Here is a 19772-nt window from a genome sequence, read left to right as displayed (position 1 = left end):
CTCCCTCTGCCTTTTTCAATATAGTGCTGGGATACATGAGGTCATGACATGCTTCTTTCTCACCTTATCTCTCAATATATTATTTTCTAGGCTTTCAAAGAGCACTAGAATCCCACCTTCTTCTGGAAGGCTTCCTAGATGAAACTCATCAAATTGAATTTCTTTTTTACCCTCTATCATCTGGGAATGGACTTCTTATATTCCTGGCCTTCACCCCACTTACACACTTAGGATATCACTCAACGCTGATGTATACCTATGGTTTACAATGAAATATAAATTCTTTCTTGTCCATTAATGTGCTAAGTTAAGGGGCAAACTCAACACATAACTTTCTTGTAACTGCATCATAAGGCAAGGTGAATAACAAAAGCTCTTCAAATGTGTGGGTTGGTTCATACTCCAACAGCACTTTATAAAAGAGGTTGCATTAGGGCACTACCATGTGGTAGTGCAATCCCTTGTTTACATGGTGGGCTCTTATTCCTCTTTATTTTTAAGATTTATTAATTTATTTGAGAAAGAGAGAGAGAAAATCCCCAGCTCCCTGCTCAGCCCTCCATGTGCGGCTCGATCCCAGGACCCTGAGATCATGACCTAAGCAGAAACCAAGAGTTAAAACACTTAACTACACCACCCAGGAGCCCCTCTCATTCATCTTTCTGTCACTAGTGTTTTCCATAAGACCCAGCACGTAGTAAGGCTCAAAAGAACCTGAACAAAATGTGTATTATTTTCTAGTCTAATTCTCTGAACACATAGGGGCTTAAAATTCTTTTGGCTTAAGAAACAGAGGAAAGGAGGAGAAAATGGCAGCGGTACCGGCCCAGAACAATCACTGGGCACTATGTTAAGGGCTTTACACATACTGTTAGTTTAGTCCTTATAACAATAGCATGAAGGAGGTATCATTATTTTTAGAGATGGGGGAACTGAAGCACAGAGACACCAAATAACTTCCTCAAATTTAAAACTTAAACAATAAATAAAAGCCTGAGTGTGAAACCTTGGTGGAGCCTGTGCTTTTAACCATTATTATACCGTACCGTCTTGCCCAAGGGTTTTTTGAATTGTGTGCCACTTCATGTCTACCTCCTATCATGGGATTAGATTACAGCTTCTTACCGTAATACGCAAGGCTTTCTCCAATCTGGCCCAACCCTTCCTTTCCAGATGCAACTCTTGGCACCCCCTCCTAATACCCTACTTACCAGCCAGAATAAATACATCCAGTTCCCCCAAAATGATCTTGTCCCTTTGCTTTCTTTGTTTTCTCCCCCTGAAAGGCCATCCTAAAACCCCTCTGCCTATTAAAATCCTTCTTGTCCTCTATGGTAACTTCATTTTCAATATTCTCCATGAAGGATTGTCTTTTCCCAGGCTGGAATTATTTGTTCCTTCTTCTTTTTTTTTTAAGATTTTATTTATTTATTTGACAGAGAGAGAGAGTGAACAAGAGAGAGAGAGAGAGAGAGAGCACAATCCAGGGGGAGAGGCGGAGGGAGAAGCAGGCTCCCACTGAGCAGGGAGCCCAATGCAGGACTCAAACACAGGACCCTGGGAATCTGATCTGAGCCAAAGGTAGACGCTTAACCGACTGAGCTACCCAGGTGCCCCTATTTGTTCCCTCTCTCATGTATCCAAAACTCTTGGATTTTACTTGGAGATACAAACTGTTTTGTGATTAGTGACTTGCCTGCCTCCTATATTAAAACATAAACTCCTTAAGGACAGAAGTTGCTTCTTATTGGTCCTAGTAAACAGTGCCTTACACATTACTTGGTAATCGTGTACTCAAAGTTTTATGAACGGATGATAAAGACATAAGAGAGAGAGAAAAGAATGGGACAGGAGACAGAGACAGAGAAAGAGGGGAGGATGGGGGAGAGGGAGAGAAGGAGAGAGAAAGAGATCACTTAATTCGGTGGCTCTTACAAGGCCCCTGGTGCTTAATTAACTCAAACCTTCCCTTCCCTTGAAATTAAAATGCATTCAAAATTCTATATATGCTTTCCAAACAGTCATTGCATTTAATAATATCTGCTCAATATCTATGCCTATACCTGGGAGAAATTTACACTGACTAATGTAATAATATTTTATCTTGATAAACATTTATGAGCTGCAATATTAGGCACTCACACCAAGTGCTTACAGAAGTACAATATATTTATTCCGGACATCATTTAGAGCATCCTGAACATACTGTCTCATATACTAGACAACCCTCAAAAGCCCTTCCATTAGAAGCACAATAATGGAGAAATGCAAATATTTTTATGTTCTTCTTCACTGTGAACACGCACATCCACACAGAAAGGAGGAGGAAGAAAAAAAGTCCTTCAAACTACACAATTTTCTCTTCAAAATATCCCACTACCACGCCCCCACCTCACACTAGCATAGGTTTGTAAAGGGATGGCTCTGTGCCCCGTTTAGTGAGAGCAATGTCTCAAGTGTGAGGTAATCCCATTATACTCATTGCAATTACAGGCCTGTGTCCTGAGCCTCCTGCCGACAGAAGGCTACCTCATCTCATTCCTAATTAAGAGCACAAAACTCTTCCCAAACCACCTTCATTATTACACACAGTGTGCTTGGCTCTATCAGGCAATACCCTCACATTCTGGAAGAATCAACTGCCTTTTTTAAATTCGAGGTAACCACCCCAGAGTTAATTATGTCAATTAAAACCTTTTTTCCTACACTCAGCAGATGAAGCCCATTGCACCAGAACAATGGAACTACATGACAAAGGAACCTTGGTTATAATGAAAGGTAATTAGAGAGATCACCCTCGGCTCAAAACCAAACACAAGCACCGAATAAACACAAACAAGAGAAAAATCTCATCCAACCAAAAGAAAAGATCTTATGAACCTTCTTAGTCAAGTATGCGCTTACTTTTAAAAAGAATGAAACGGTGGAACAGCATCAGAGCAGCCGGGTTTGCCTCTCTTGGACCACGGCTGAGGCCCGGGAATGCACACAGAGGGGAGAGCAAGGCCATTCTGCAGCACCTTACAGCAGAGACCAAGTCGCCCACATTCAACAGCCCCGTGAGTTGGGGCAAGTCTCTTTCTTCTCTGCAATCTGAATTGATTTCTTCATTTAACAACAACTAGAACAAAGGAATTTGAGTTAGGAAATTCTCACGGTGGCTTCTGGTACTAGCATTCGATGGAGGCCACAGGTCACTGTGATCCACTCTGACCCTAGTAGGCAACAGCTGACGCACGTTAATTCACCAAATACCCTCCAGCAATATCGAGGGCCTCAGGCACAGACATATAATCCCAGCAAAATCTCAGCAGGGAAAAATGTATTACAAAGGTGCTGCTAATCCAGGAGGCCCTCGCAAAGGGATTTCATTCACCACCTCTATCTCACTGCCTCCGTCCAGGCCCCGGTGAGCCCCTTATCATCTTTTATGGCAGTGATTCTAGAAACAGGGTCCAGGAGCAGAAGCTCTTGGCAACTTGTTAATGCAAATTCTTGTTCCTCATTTCAGCTGTATAGAAGCCAGAGCTCTGAGAGTAGAACTCAGCAATCTATGTTTTTATAAACCCTCCAGTTGATTCTGAGGCACACCAAGTGTGAGAGCACTCTGAAGGTCTCCCCAAGTGTCTCCTTGCCTCTACTCTTGCTCATCTCTTCATAGACTCTCTGTACTGCCACCAGATCAGTTTTCCCAAACTCTGAATCTAATGTCAAACTTATCCCCTCTCCTTCTGTCTCTCTCTCTCTTCCTCCTTTTCTCCCTCCTCCCTTCAAACCTTCAGTGACACTGGTGCTTCATCCCTCATCAAATAAAATTCAAACTTCTTAGATGGCAAACCAAGCCTTTCACCATCTGGCCCCATTCGACCTTTCCAAAGTCACTTCTTCCTACTCCCCCATGTGTGCTCTGTGCTCAGGCCATGAGGAACCTCCTGCTGTTACGTGAAAAGGCCATGCTCTTTGAGGAATCTGTGCTTTGCTCAAGCTGTTTTCTTTGCTCAGAATGACCTCCCTCACCCTGTCTGCTTGGCAGACACCTTCTCATCCTGTTAGACGTTCCCAGGCATCATCCCCTGTCTGAGGCCCCCTGCGGCCCCACCTCTTCCTCTCCATTTCTCCCTTTATACCTCCAGATAGAAATGAATCTGTAGTACTTCTATTATTGCACAACTTGGATGAATAAATTTGAATTGTCATGCTACACGGTAGTCTACTTACACAGCTCTCTCCCTCACTAGCCTGAATTCTTCAGAGAAGTTAAGGATACTCGAGTAGACCCTGTCTATTTTATTATTATATCTTTAACTGAGGCTATATTAGGAATTCTAATTGCTATTTCTTTGAGTGAATAAATGAATTGACTTTTCACACCTCCTGTCTACAGTACTGCTAGGCTAGCAAATCATCGTTTTTATTCCTATTTTACCAAGGGAAAAAACTGAGCGCCTGAGAAGTTAAATAACTTTGCCAGCTAGTAAAAGGCAAAGCTGGTTCAAGTGCAAGTCCTTTGGACTCTAAAACTGATGCTTCCTCAACCAAACCACATTGTTTTTCCAAATAAACTAAACAATGAGTGACTATACATAGATATACCTTCCTTGACATGTTTTTCACATTTCTCTTCTAAGTAGTTTCCATTATATGAAATAAAATAAAGACCTAAGTTATGAATGAGCTAACTTTATGAAGCTAAATATTAGATATAGGAAGCCAAGTATTTCTGGGCCTCAATTTCTTCATCTACAAAAGGGCTTTGTTATATATTACCCATTATAATCAGCTGCTATTATTATTATTATTATTAGCATCATCATCATATATTAATGTAACAAGTTCCAGCCATAATAATCTATGATTGTGAACTGAATTCTTTGTATTATATTATGCTGTTTCAACAGATCTAGCTCAGTTCTGGGCACGTGCGATTGAGGGGTTGCTATTGCAAATGTGTCAATTCTCTTTAAAAACGTTTTGACTGAATAAGGGTATGAAGTTGATGACAAGGTATCTCTTTTCAATGAATCTTGAATCCTTGTTTAGAATTGCCAATAACATTTCATAAGGGAGACAGTTGGAACCTGACTTTTTATCTTTGTAACTGGTTACATACATTCTATTTTCCCAATTTTATCCTTGGTCGGTGCAGCTAAACCGTTGCAACAGCTATTATCACCGTCAAAGTTGTTTTCCTTTAGACACTCAAATTAACAAATGCTAAGGAAGATTTTAATTAGCTGAAACCCAAATTGTCATTATTAATTTACTAGTTACATTACAATACCTTGTAAAACATTTATAATGCAGTAAATGGAGTACCTACTTTCCAATGATCACGTGCCATTGCTAATTTACCACATAACTAAATATTTAATTACTAATCTTAGTAAAGCTAAAGGTACGCAGACAAAATTAAATTGCGTTACTCGAGTAAAATGCTTAACATCATTACTTGGGACATTATAAAATCTTCTCAAAAAAATAATGGAAGTTCAGGCATTTGTAACTATTTTTGAAACATTCTTAGAATAACTTTAACAGGTAGATGGAACTACCATAATTTAATCAGTAGATTTGTTAGGAAGGTCAGATGGGGAAAGTCTGAACATTTTTACACTAAGACCATATTCAGATAAGTATAGGGTTTCCATTTGGGATGATAAAAAATTCTGGAAGTGGATAGTGGTGACAGTTGTGTAACGCTGTAAATGTACTTAATTCCACTCTTTGTAAACTTGAAAGAAAAGAGACTAAATTGCAAATTTTACATTTTTATTTTTATCACAATTAGACTATATTCAGGTTTGATTAGTGTCTCCCTCATTCACTACACAATATATTCTTTGAGTACTGAATGGGCTGCGTTCACCATCACACCCCAGTCCCCTAGCATATTGGAAGGCACCTACCAAATGGATACACTTATGGATTGTTGAGGTTTTTTTCTGCCAATTACTCCGAGTTAATGGCTATTTTCCTTAAAGAAAAGGAAATAGTTCTATTTAAGAAAGCCAAGCTATTTGCTCAAGCAGTGATTAAACTGTATAAATTATAAGTAGGTATGATATGGAAAAGAGGTAATACACATTCTAGAACATAGAATGTTAATTAAAAATGCAAAAGTAAGCCATCTTCTGGTATTTGAATGTTCTCACATCCACTGAACAGTCCCTAAGAGCACAGGAACACATGGAAGTATCTGTATCCCTGAACAACAAATAGTGATGATGAATATTGATTCCTTTCCAAAAGCAGAGCTGGTACTTTGGGAAGACAGAAGTTCATTATACTAATTAGAGGCCCTTGCCCTACCTCCTCAGAGGATGTTCTCCTGGGTACATATCAAGGCAGACATTCTTGGGTAGATGCTTTTCAAATTAATGACTTAACAAGCACATGGCAGTAATCCTAGCATCTCGGGCGAGGGCGATGCCTTAAGTCAGGGCTGTAGCTCACAGCCACCTTCTCAAAGCACCTTCGGTAAAGCTCAGGGTTGTTGTACAGGGGCAGAGATTTGCACACCATTCATGCCAATGTTGTAGAGCACATGATTATGAAGCAGTTCAAAGCAGTCTTATTATAAGTCAAAATCATCATCAGAGAAGGAGATGGAAGAACTGGCCACTCATTTGAGAGCTTCCACACAACAAGACTCACCCCAAAATCTCTTTCCTTTAAATGACATGTCGCACACTATTCAGTTAAAAGCACTTAGACAATGCCTGTTATAACACAAATATCTCCTCATTCGGTCCTCGTAACAACTCTAGAAGAGAGGTACTGTTATTGTCATTTTCTAGATGAGGAAACTGAAGTACCCAGAAACTTTCAGTAATTTGCTCAAAGTCCCACAGTTAGTTAGTAGTGGTGCTGGGATTTGAACCCAGGGACACTGGGTTCAGAAATAGTGTTCTGAAATACTCTACTCTTTTGTCTTGATATATCTCAATAGCAGTATTAAAATAAGAAAGGTTACTTTATTTTAAGGCATTTTTTTCCTTACAAGAACACTATGCATATCTTATGCTACCTAAGAGCAGAGTCAGACCAGGTGTGTTTTATTCTAAACTTGGAGAGCAGGGCTCTGTGTATGAGACATATGCCAGGTGGTTTGCAATCAGGCATGATCCCAGAGCTCTAGAATGATAAGATTCGGCAAAAAAGCAGAGGGTCTGGCAAGGCAAAAGAAATAAAAGTGTTATTTATACTGCTAAAGCACATCTAAGTATATGTTCTTTTCTTCCTAATCTATACCCTAACTTCCTCAGCACAGGGGCTGTGGCTTGATCATTCTGCACCCTTTATGAGTCCCAGCACAGTGGCAGCAGTAGCAGTAGTGTGCAAATAAGTCTTTGTTCCATACTAAGGGGCAAATAAGTATTTGTTAGATTCTTAACCGACTTAAGAGGCCACGGGTAACTCATTTATTTTCTTGAATTTTATCTTCCTGTGGCCAGCCAGAGGTCAACCTGGAAACATGGAAAAAATACAATTTTGAAACCATTCAAGACAACCAGAAAGGTGAATTATAAGAAACTAGGAGATGGAAGCATAAATTAATTTGAAATGCATTTAAATTTGTTTTCAAAAAGGCATAGTGGAGTTCATAACTGCCAACAAGCACCATTTCATGATGTTACATTTCATCCTGTTTTTCTTAAAATATTGGAGAAATGACTGGTACTAAAAGAAATTCTTATTTGTGTATCGCATGAACCATTTCCATAAAGCTCTTGCAAATTCTAGAGATATGCAAGGGAAGAAAAACTTTAATAAAATAATGGATCATATTTGAATTAAACATGATATTCAAAATGTTACACTTGGGGAGTTAACCGAATGTTATATGCTGAGAGAGCAAGAGGCAAAAACGTCCTATAACATCCCATGCCCTCCATAAATTCAATCTGAGAACATTAAAGATGGTGATAACAATGAAAAGGATTACTTATGGAATGAAAACGGAAAATAGAAACAGATTAGTGAAGATATTTGCCTCTAAAAATCTCAAAACTGTGTATCCTAGAGCAGAGGTAATAAAGATGGTTATTTCTAAGAAATAGTTCCAAAGTGGGTCCATTCATTTCACAGCAGGAACATTCAAAGTAGCAATTAATGCAACCACTGGTGTGGAATTGTTTTCCAAATGCCATCCTGCTGGATAACTTTATTTTTTATTTATTTATTTATTTATTTATTTATTTATTTATTTATTTTTAAGTGGAAGCAGGGCTCAGAAGTCAGTGTATTTGGATCAATTATTTACTGAAAGTATCATCATAGGTTATTAATACCGCCATTCAATAACATGAATACAACTGATAATACTTTTGGTGAGATGGAAAGAACCTATCATCTGCTGTTTATTCAGACTAAAAGGGTAGTGCTTAAAGTTCCTTGAGATTTGATCATAGGAAATAAATGTAGGGACATCCGTCTAAATGGTGTGTGGAGCCACTAAGGCTCTGGCCAGAAGAAAGATCTCTGGCCTGGTATTTGGAAGATCTGGGTTCAAATCCCCAAAGCCTGCCTGCCAACCACACTGGGCAAGAAACGTCCCAATCCTCACATTTCCTGGGGGCTCAGTTTGCTCTCTTGAAAGACATGGACAATAATGCAGCACTGTAGTTAAGAATGTGGGTTTAGGGGGCGCCTGGGTGGCACAGCGGTTAAGCGTCTGCCTTCGGCTCAGGGCATGATCCTGGCGTTACGGGATCGAGCCCCACATCAGGCTCCTCCACTATGAGCCTGCTTCTTCCTCTCCCACTCCCCCTGCTTGTGTTCCCTCTCTCGCTGGCTGTCTCTATCTCTGTCAAATAAATAAATAAAATCTTTAAAAAAAAAAAAAAGAATGGGGTTTGGATCTAGGTGGCATGGGTTCAAATCCTGCCTCTCAAACTCATGCTAATTGTGCATCTCTGGGCACATGAATGGACTTTTCTGTGCCTCCTCCATAAAAATGAGGATATAATAGTACTTAGCACATAGGATTATTCTGAGGATTAGCTGAGGTAGAACACGTTAAACCATAGAAGAGTGACTGGCCACAGTAATGACTCGCAGTAAGTGTTCATTAATGTTTCTATTAACATTTATAAAAGGAAGATTCCTTCTGGTTCTGAAATTCAATATGTGGGGCTTGCCCTCTCCCTTTTTTCCAAGACCTGAAATAAAGCTACAAAGGTGATGTGATGCATTCACCAGCTGGGAGATGAGTAACTTGAGTCATTCAGCACATACCACTTCATTTCAAATGAGAAGTAATGTGCCTTGACTGACATTTACCAAACACACAGAATCACTCTCTTGAAAATTGCATGGTGTGTTTTGAAACAGGGGATGTGTGGGAAAGGTGGGAGACAGGGTGGGGTGGGGGGGGAGACATTTTATAAGAGTGGTCTAGGATTTATTTATTAAAAAGGAAATAAAAACTGAGAATTGCCCCCATAGTCAGTATACTGATAATTTGCACTTGTTAAGATGTTCTCTGCGGTAATTTTTTTCCCCTAACCAGTGGCAGGGATATAATTACACATCTCCTCACTCTATAAAACTAGGATGGGAGGGCAAGTCCATTCTGAAGCCCAAGGGAGTAGTAGAGTAAGAGGTATCACTAATGAAGGAGTTACCAAAAGCTGCTTTGCCTCCCTTCTGGAACTACGCAGAGGATGAAAATGAATGGACTGAAGGAAAGGAGAGAGGAAGGAAGGAAATATTAAGTGTTTTACAATGGACCAGATGCTTTAAACGCAGCTTTTAATTGAATCAAAAAACCATGCAAGGATGGTTACCATGATTTTAAATATATGAGAACATTAATAATTAAGGAGATGCAGTTATTTGCTCAAGTTCACCCAACCCATAAGATGTTGAGTGAAATTTGAACTCAAGGCTGTAGTCTTCCACTGTCATACTGTTGTTCTTGGGTGTGTCAACAAGAGCATTCACAAAATGTATAAAGAAAAGAAGTCAATAAAGGTGACAAAGGATTTATCCAAGGAGGTTAGGAAACAATGGCATGAAAATAAGTCCTAGGCCAGAATGATGTTCAGAGAAGAAGAAAGAAAAATATTTTTCTTATTCTCTTATACCTTCCCCACCAACAACCCCCTCCGAGTCCCCCAATATAATTTTTCCTCTTGCTCAGCACATTAGTTTCCACTCTTCCTGTGCTAGGGAGTCACCAAAATTTCTCATATTAAGTAGTATCATAGTTCAATACTGCTATGAAAGTGAACACCAATGTCACTGACTTCTGCCTCAGACATGTTCATTTCATCATACCTTGCTGCAAATGATCGTGAAAAATCAGATGCCCTTCTCATAGTACAAACTTTCTCCCATAGTCAGTGTTGAGTAACTGTGGAGTGGATGGTACAGAAAGCAAATCACTTCTGTTTGTAAATCAGAGTGGCCTAGAGTAACAAGTAGGTGTGAAAGGGAAGAACTGAGGGGCGGTCTGGGTGTCTCAGTTGGTCAGGCGTCTGCCTTCAGGCTCAGGTCATGATCCCAGGGTCCTGGGATCCAGTCCCACACTGAGCTCCCTGCTCAGCAGGGAGTCCGGTTCTCCCTCTCCATCACTGCTCCCCCTGCTTATGCTCTTTCTCTCAAATAAATAAATAAATAAAATCTTTAAAAATAAAGAAACAGAAGAATTGTATTTGATGAGTCTTATTTGATTTTCTTATTTTATTGAACACGCTGGGTGAAAAGCTAGCATTCACTTCTCTTGCTCTGTTGGTTAATAGACAGAATATGAAGACAACAACAGTGATCTTTCTTTTTTTTTTAGTTTGCTTACTTTTTTTATAATAATATTTTTTTATTATATTATGCTAGTCACCTTACAGTACATCCCTGGTTTTTTTTTTTTTTTAAAGATTTTATTTATTTATTTGACAGAGAGAGAGACAGCCAGCGAGAGAGGGAACACAAGCAGGGGGAGTGGGAGAGGAAGAAGCAGGCTCATAGCGGAGGAGCCTGATGTGGGGCTCGATCCCAGAACACCGGGATCACGCCCTGAGCCGAAGGCAGACGCTTAACCGCTGTGCCACCCAGGCGCCCCTGGTTTTTGATGTAAAGTTCGATGATTCATTAGTTGTGTATAACAGCCAGTGCACCATGCAATACGTGCCCTCCTTACTACCCATCACCAGCCTATCCCATTCCCCCACCCCCAACCCTCTGAAGCCCTCAGTTTGTTTCTCAGAGTCCATAGTCTCTCATGCTTCATTCCCTCTCCTGATTACCCCCCTGTCTTTATCCCTTTCTTGTCCTACCGATCTTCCTAGTTCTTATGTTCCATAGATGAGATAAACCATATGATAATTGTCTTTCTCTGCTTGACTTATTTCACTTAGCATTATCTCCTCCAGTGCCGTCCATGTTGCAGCAAATGTTGAGAAATCGTTCTTTTTGATAGCTGAGTAATATTCCATTGTATAATGGACCGCAACTTCTTTTTTTTTATTTTAATGTTTTTTTTTATTATATTATGTTAGTTACCATACAGTACATCCCCGGTTTCCAATGTAAAGTTCTATGATTCATTAGTTGCGTATAACACCCAGTGCACCATGCAATGATCTTTCAAAAGCAGCTCATTCATTCCCTTTGCTCTACTTCTTCCCCCCTTCTTATATGACCAATTTTAATAACCCCTCCTATCTCTTTCACAAGAGCAGTTGATGAGACCCTGCAGAGGCTGTGTGCTTATTAGAGCTTACATGCTCTGGATGAAAAAGAATACTCAATTGGTTATATATTTCTCCCTAGCAATGACAACCCAACACTGGGAACTAAAAGTTGGACATCACTATGCATGGCCATCATGGCATCATGGCATATTAGTCTCTTCAAACTGCTGTAACAAAATACCATAGACTAGATATATTGTAATATAAATTATTCCCTCAACGTTCCAGAGAATGAGAGATCCAAGATCGAGGTTCTTGCAGGGTTCAATTTCTGGTGAGAGCTCTCCTCTTGGCTTTCAGACTGCTGCCTTCTCACTCTCACGTGGGGGAGAGAGGTGAGAGAGATACAATCACATTGAGGGCTAGGGCTTCAATATATGAATTAGGGTGTGAAAACACCATTCAGTTCATAGCAAATGGGGTGGGGGTTCTCTACATAACTAGACTTTCAGATTAAGAAACACTCAAATATAAGCCTGCAATCTTCTGGCAGGTAGAACAAAGCAGCTGGAAAATTTTACAGTTTGACATATCATTGTTGGTAGTTGAAGAGAACTCTGGTAATCTGCTGGTTACTGTTTGTTTCACTTCAGTATTAGCGACATGGAGAGTGGGAAGGTAAAAGAACCAGAGCCTCCTACCCCAGAGCTATACAATGTCTCATATTCCCTCTCTCTTCAAAGAAAAAAGGCAATAAAGAAGTGCTCTTATCTTGCTCCCACTTTGAAACTAGGTAGATTTTCCACTATATTCTTCTTACTGATACTTAAAGACAATCCAAGTCTGTGTATATTCATTTGATATACATTTTCTTAAGTTTTTTTCATGCTAGGCATTGTTCTAGGTGCCAGGAGCACAAAGACAAATAAGATCAAATCCTTCCCTTTAAAGACTCAGCAGACTTACGGCAAATCATAATTAGAAGCAGAGAATGTTAAAATTGAAAGGAATCTGACTGCAGATGAAGAAGCCAGAGAGATTAAGAGACTTAACCAATGAAGGACAGGTGGTTGGGACAGAGTAGTTGACACACAGGCCTACTGACCCCTAATCCAGTCTTTATCCCTGTACAGCTCAGAGTCCTCCATCCAATTCTATAATTCAGGTAGCGTTTATTTAGTGTCTATGATATGCTGGTGGAATGGGACAGAATCTACAATGGCGTAATAATTTAATTAACAATTTAATAATTTATTTGGGGAAATAATACTACCTCAGATGAAGTTAGTGAATACTATAAAGCATTATTTAAAGTGAGATGGTTTCTCTATTAGCTCCCAAAATATAGTACATGTGTAAATAAGATGTGTACTTTATCTGATTATCAATTTTATCTCTCTAAGAATCATCATGGTTGAACTAATCTTACCAGATGGGAGTTTTCCCTTCCATCTTCACCATTCAATGTAATACCATTGAATGATACCAGGTTGAGAAATACCATTGTAAAGTACACTGAAGACAAAACAAAACAAAACGAAAAAATCCCAAAGCCATTTGGCAACTGAAGTTCTGTAAACTGTACCGAAGGTAAACTATCTAGATATCTGGTTCCTGGAGGACCCCCAGTGAGAAATCTGGTCTTATTTTCAGCCACACAGTTATTCAACAGAGATGAGGCACAGGTAGATGAGAAGATGGCTGCTGTGTTGGTTTGTCCCTTCTCTACATCAATGGCTCACCCAACCCAAGAAAAGTTTAAAGAACACATGAATAGTTAGGGTGACAGGCTCTGGATTCAGCCAGCCCTGGCCCTGAATTCCAGTTTCACTATTTATGATTTCGGACAAATTCTGCAACATCTTATACCCCAGTTTCTTCATGGGAGATGGAAGCTAAAATAAGACTACCACAGAAGGTTGTAGTGAGAATTAAATGAGATGATACATTAAAGTACACGTAATTGTGCAAGGCACTGCCATTAGTAATTAAATTTTACGGTGGTTTTGGGACCTGCTATCTTCCTCTCCAGTCTACTTCCCCCTCCTTCATTTTAGCCATGTCTCTTATCCTGTCCTTTCCCTCTATCTCCCTCCCTGTCCTGCTAACAGCTGCACTTTGCATTCTTCCAGGATGGGTAGCAGTGCTGGGACTTCAGAACAGGTGCTACTGTCCATTTTGTTGCTTGATTCACCTGCCAGGTGACAAGGGAGAACTGCAGGGCTGCATTCAGTGTGGACAAACACCTGTCCTCTCTGTCACCACAGCCAGCAGACACAGGCGCTGAGTCATGCTGCTGCTCACAACCGATGAGCTCTCAAAGACTCAGAAGACTCTAAGAAAGGGACCTGAGAGGACAATCTGTCCATCTCTCTCTGGGTCAGGCTACTCTTCAATCTGCCATGAGGCAAAAATAGATGTAGGAAGATTTTATCATTCGCTAAGGATTGGAGAGTCTTCAACATCAGGATGTTGCTTCTTATGCTTAAGCTAAATTTTTGAATTTGCCTTTAAATTTATGTTTACACTGATCTTTTATGGGGAAAATAAACTTGATATCTAGCTCACTGAAACATACATCATATATACAGTATAATGTACAGCATATATTGTATAATATACAGTCCTCTGTATGTACTACATTCACACATACGTACACACACACATACACACACACACACACACACACACACACACACACACACATACATACAGAGCATCGTTACTGGTTCAGAGCTTGAGCTCTAGAGTCAGACATGGTGTCTAATCCCAGCCACTTACTGGTGATGTGTTTTTGCTTTAAAAACATAATAATGGTAACTATCTCACTAGATCCTCATATTAGCACAGTTCTCAGCTCATAAAAAAAAGTCAGTAAAAGTTAACCATCATTGTTGTTTAGACATATAAATATGTAATGAGAGGCCAGGAAGCTCTCTAAACTTTCTCTTCTGCAATCTAAATGGTCCCAGTTTGATTGCTTTTCATTTATTTCTTCCATAACCTTCCTTTCCACTTTCCCTCTCTTCATTTACCTTCCTAAATCCAGAATAGGAAAAATGATGCCAGTTGAGTCTCATCAGCCCAAAATAAAATGTGTGATATATTTTAGGATTATCTATTAAATTTCCCGATGCCAAGTACTATTATGATTTGCAAAGACATAAAAGTGATTTGATAGCAAGTGTAACCTTAAACACTTTATTTATATTAACTCATTTATCCTCAAAATAAACCCATTCATTATTCATTCTTTCAACTATGCCATACTTTATTGATTCTAAAAATAAACTTTTCTTTTTATATTTGAACATCTCTGAAATCAAGATGTATCTTGCAACTGATGATGTGTTAAAGTTCCATTGAAAATCATTTTTTTTCCTTAATAATACGTGAAATAATGGAGCATCTTGCAACTGATGACAACATAGAGTCAATGAAATAGAGTATGAGAGAGAACCATATTCCAGAAATTCTTTTAGGCCTTGAAATAAGGGGAACAAGATGGAACAGTCCTTTATTCGGAGAATCCACATTCTGATGAGGAATACAGGGAAAGAAAGATGATTACAGCCAATGTACAAGCAGCTGTGGGAGCCAATGGAAGACCCATCCTGGGCTTGTAGGGGCCAGGAAAGGTTTCCTAGTGATGGCGATGTCACTTAAGGTTAGAGTGCAATGAGTGAGGCATACAGCTAATGTAGTCAGCCAAATAGGAGAAGAAAAAATTTAGAGTGTCATGGAAGAGGGGCAAGGTGTAGTGGCAGAGGGGAAAGCAGAGGTCATATCATGATTGGCCTTGTAGACCATGTTAAGAGGTTTAGGTTGATGCTGAGGACATTGGGTTTCTACTAAAGCATAGGTGTTACTTCCATTTCACAAATAAGAAAACTGAGGCCTTATAGGAGCCCAAATGATTGGTTTTAGGCTGAAAGCAAAGAATAGGACTAATTTAAATCCCTCCCTCCAGGTCCTCAACTTAAGACCAATGCTTTTCATGTTATGCTAGGGTCACCCAGGATATTGTCTTTCATTGGCCAAACTGCCAGCAAACGTATTACTAGTTTATCCTCCATTTTAGTTTATGTTGAATTAATGTGTTTGGTTTAAATGAAAAGGAGGGTAGAACCAGTGTGATGGTTCTTAAAGAATTCCTTAAGGCAAAAATGGCCTAATGTCAGGATATTTGGGCTCAATCATATCACTTGTAGGTTATATACCACTGTTAAGCTTATCCACAGTTGTGTCTATTAGATGATAGATATTGATGCCAGTCTTTCCTAAATGCATCACACATCTACTTTTTGGGGTGTATGTTTAAAATAAAAATAGTTAAAAACAAAAATTAGAACAAAAACAAATGAGAGGAAGCAATGCTGATGGGGCAGTGAGGGTTCACAATTTCAAGTGTTTTCTACTTTTGCATATTATTATGTCACCAGAAATTGCATTTCAATTTATCTTAAAGCTTCTTCAGCTGCCCTTTTAGAGTCATACAATCTAGAGATGGACTAAATAAAGCAATTTAAGTCGAAATGTGACAAAAAGTTATAAAAGTAAGACACTAACATCTGAATTAATTACATAGGGTCAAAAAAAGAATAATTATTTGAACCGAGGTATTCTTTTCTAGCTAGCCAGTTTTGATTTCATATTATCACATTTAAAATAATTTTGTTCAAAGAATTTATTGGTATGCACAAACTGTCTTTTTAATGAAAGAATAACAAAAAGCCTTTTGCTTTTCTTTTTGGAAAAATGACAATGTGAATCACCTAATATCTTTGACTCATTCTAAAAAGAGAGTGCATCTGCAATTGCCAAGCATTTAGGTTCTTTTTGATGAAAGACATCTTTCGTTTCAATAGGATAAGCAATGAGTACAAATGCCAATGTTTAGGTTATGATGATATGACAATTACTAGCTATTTAAAAGGAATAATAAGTGCCAGAATGATAGCTTACTATACTTACCCAACTAAACAGGACAAAGAGTGTAAAGTCTTTAATAACAGGACAGATAATTGTCTATTCAAGATAGCTTAGGTAGAGTCTTATCAGAAATAAGGGGGCTGAGTTACAGGATCGGTAAATTTGATTCTGTAAACCTCATGACTTTTGAATTTTTACATCAAAAGAGGGGGACAAGATAAGAAGGAATCATTAACCTTATTCAGGCAAGATAGGTGAATGACAGGTGGATGGAGGAGAATGCTCTAGACTCAAGGAGTCATTTTTGGAATAGCTTGGGTAAACTTGGGCTCAAATCCCAGCACTGATACTTACTGCTAACTCAGTGACCTTGGACTAGGTACTTTTCTCTCTGGGACTCAAGAAAAATGATTTCTACCTTATGGGATGGCTGTGAAGATGACATGAAACTGTACGTATTAAGCACCTGCTATATAATGTTCATGGATGAGGGCTATCATTAATATTATTGTTGTGTTTGTTCTTATCATTACATTCCATGCTGCTATTTAATTCCATTGGCATTGAATGAGGTAAAACAGTAGACCAGGCAACCATGCATAAGGCATACTGCCTTATGGGATGGCATTTAGGCTTGCACATTCCCAATTAGCTTTTCAATTAACCCCAGCCTTGAGGAATACACTTCCCAGACCACACCTGAATGCTAAAATAGGACTGATGGGCTATGATGGGTGCAGGTTGTTTTACTAGAGTAGGAGAAAATAAACTATGCTACCTATTGCAAAAAGAAGCCAAAATTTACAGAGGGTACTAAAATGAAACCACAATCACTATCTATGATACAGATTTATACCCCCAAATGCTAAACATGCTATGAATCTAGCAATAGTTGTTTCACATTTAAATATACCAATCATTCTCTAAATAAAACTCAATAATTATCTGATTTTATTCATCTTCCTCCATTTTATAATAAAGCATGACAACATACAGTCAGCAGCACTTTATATCCCCCTCTGTGTTTACAATTATGTGATCTCTGATGCTATAGGAATACTTTATATGAATTTATTCAGCTTGCAGTATCATTTGTTAACTGTCTTCTCAGTTAAACTTTATTATTAAACTCATTAGACAAAATATTAATCTACAATAGTTGGTTTAAATAAGCCATGTAATAAAATTAGGTACATAGAATAAATAAACTATTTCCATTCACCAAGCATCAACTGAGGGCCTTCATTGTTCAAGGCAGCATACCTTTTAATTTATTCCAGGAATTCTGAGAATACAAACCCATGGGGGAAAAAAAGGATGCTATTTTCATATTAGTTATCATCACCTGGTGTTCAAAATTAACTCCTCCTAGCTCTTCTGGCTAGCACAAGGGCATTCAAGTTAATAATTTTCCTTTGGTCTTATCACTCAGGGAGCAAAACTTCAGTTCTCCAATGTTGATTTCCTCACTCCCTGAGTAAGAGAGATAAATAATTTAAAGCCATTAACCCCACATTTGGTTTCTTTTTACCTATCCTAAGCATCAGCCACCACAGAAAGGGAGGTAGGTATCACAGGCCCTTTACTAGCTTCTCCCCCACCCTCAAGAAGCAGAAGCCCATGTTGCTTTGTTGGATTACCAGCCTTTTAGGTCTTATACAAGGCATTTTCAGACTGTTATTCTCCACATTTAGGCCCAAGTCTGAATTAAGTGCCACTGGGAGATTCAACTTTTCTTTGCATACTAATTTGGTGTAAGGCATTATCTCCCTGTGCCTTTCAGAGCCATTTGTGGTCCTGACAGTCCTCTCATCCATACAACCTATAATTTTCATAAGAAGAAGGCAGTTTTTCAAAACATTTGCTCCAATAAAAGACTTACTTACAAGTCTCTTTCCTTAAAAATCACTTGAGAAGAAAAAAAAAAACAGAAAAAACCCCAAAACCCCCAAACCCAACTGTTCAATATATATGCTGCTGGTACATGACAATTACATTTGCAATCTTGGCCCCTGGGATATACAGAATAGGAAAGGGATCAATTCTACCCCATCCTTGCCCTCCGCCCCCACCACAGGGGCCATTAAATAACAAGTCTGTCATCATTCTACAATCCTCAGATCTGGACAGTCGAAAAAGCTACAACCCTAAAGTCAGAACTCCAATAATGTTTTCTCTTTTCAAACTACAAACATTCATATCTCAGGTTTATCCCTGGATTCTTGTTCATGTCATCAACATTTCCACTCTGAAGGAACAAACAACAAGTCAAAGTGAAGGAACCTTTGCAGTTGGAAGGAAGGACTATATGCCACAGGCCAGGAAAACCACCTCTGGGTCAATCTCATGAGGAGATTTAAGGCAGAAAGGAGACTGGACCAAAGATCCTCAGAGAAATATGGAAAATCTCAGTTTCACAAAATTTTGTTTCCTACGGAGTTTCCCCAACACCTATCAAATTGGACACAAAATTCCCTAAATATGACAGTTTGGTCAGTGCCCTGAAAGCAGAGGACAAATTAGAGATGAAAGCTTGTAATGCATCTCGACTTACAGGCCATTTTATTTTCTTAGAGAAAGATAATTAATGAGGAAAATCTACACAGAGGTTCTCTGGGAGGAAACAACTAGTCATGCTGAATAAAAGAAATACAAAACCACTCTCTAAATGGCCATGACTACCCAATTATAAATATAATTCTTACTCATTGTAAACACTTTTGAAATGATAGTTCTGTGAATTGAAAAGATACCAAGCACCCCTGTGGAGTCTGGTCAATGTTACTGAGAGTCCCAAATCTGTGTTCTTAGGACACACACTAGGACACAAGTACTGGAGAAAGGCTCGGGGATTTATAATGCCCCCTTCAGAACCAAACACTGTAGTAATAAAAATAATGCAGTATAGCAACAAGTTTACTAGAGAGCTCCTGGAAGAAGCAAATATTTCAGCTGTTCAATTGCTTTCACCCTATACCATTTAAAGGAATATTAAGTCTCTGCCGAGACATTCTATCAGTTGATGATTTCACCTAATATTCTGATGCTCCAATGATCCTGCTTAACCCCCACTGCTCCCTTCCCAAGTAGCAAAGCTCCAAGAGTTAGCCCTTCCATGAGTGGCATGGACTACGTTCACAGTGAGAAGCAGGTTCTCATCCCAAGCTAATAAAGACTGCGTCTGTACTCAGACTAGCAGTCCAGAGC

At 39.0% G+C, this 19772-nt stretch overlaps 1 protein-coding gene across 2 annotated transcripts in view; it reads right to left on the bottom strand.

The window, feature by feature from the left end:
* The window catches only part of DLG2 (discs large MAGUK scaffold protein 2), a 1159208-nt gene that overhangs the window by 837245 nt on the left and 302191 nt on the right, over positions 1-19772 (bottom strand). The gene's annotated exons all lie outside the window — the stretch shown is intronic.

The sequence above is a fragment of the Ursus maritimus genome, unplaced genomic scaffold, assembly GCF_017311325.1.
Source record: "Ursus maritimus isolate PB19 unplaced genomic scaffold, ASM1731132v1 scaffold_16, whole genome shotgun sequence".
Classification (NCBI taxonomy): Eukaryota; Metazoa; Chordata; class Mammalia; order Carnivora; family Ursidae; genus Ursus; species Ursus maritimus.
This window is presented reverse-complemented; position numbering and strand designations above follow the sequence as displayed.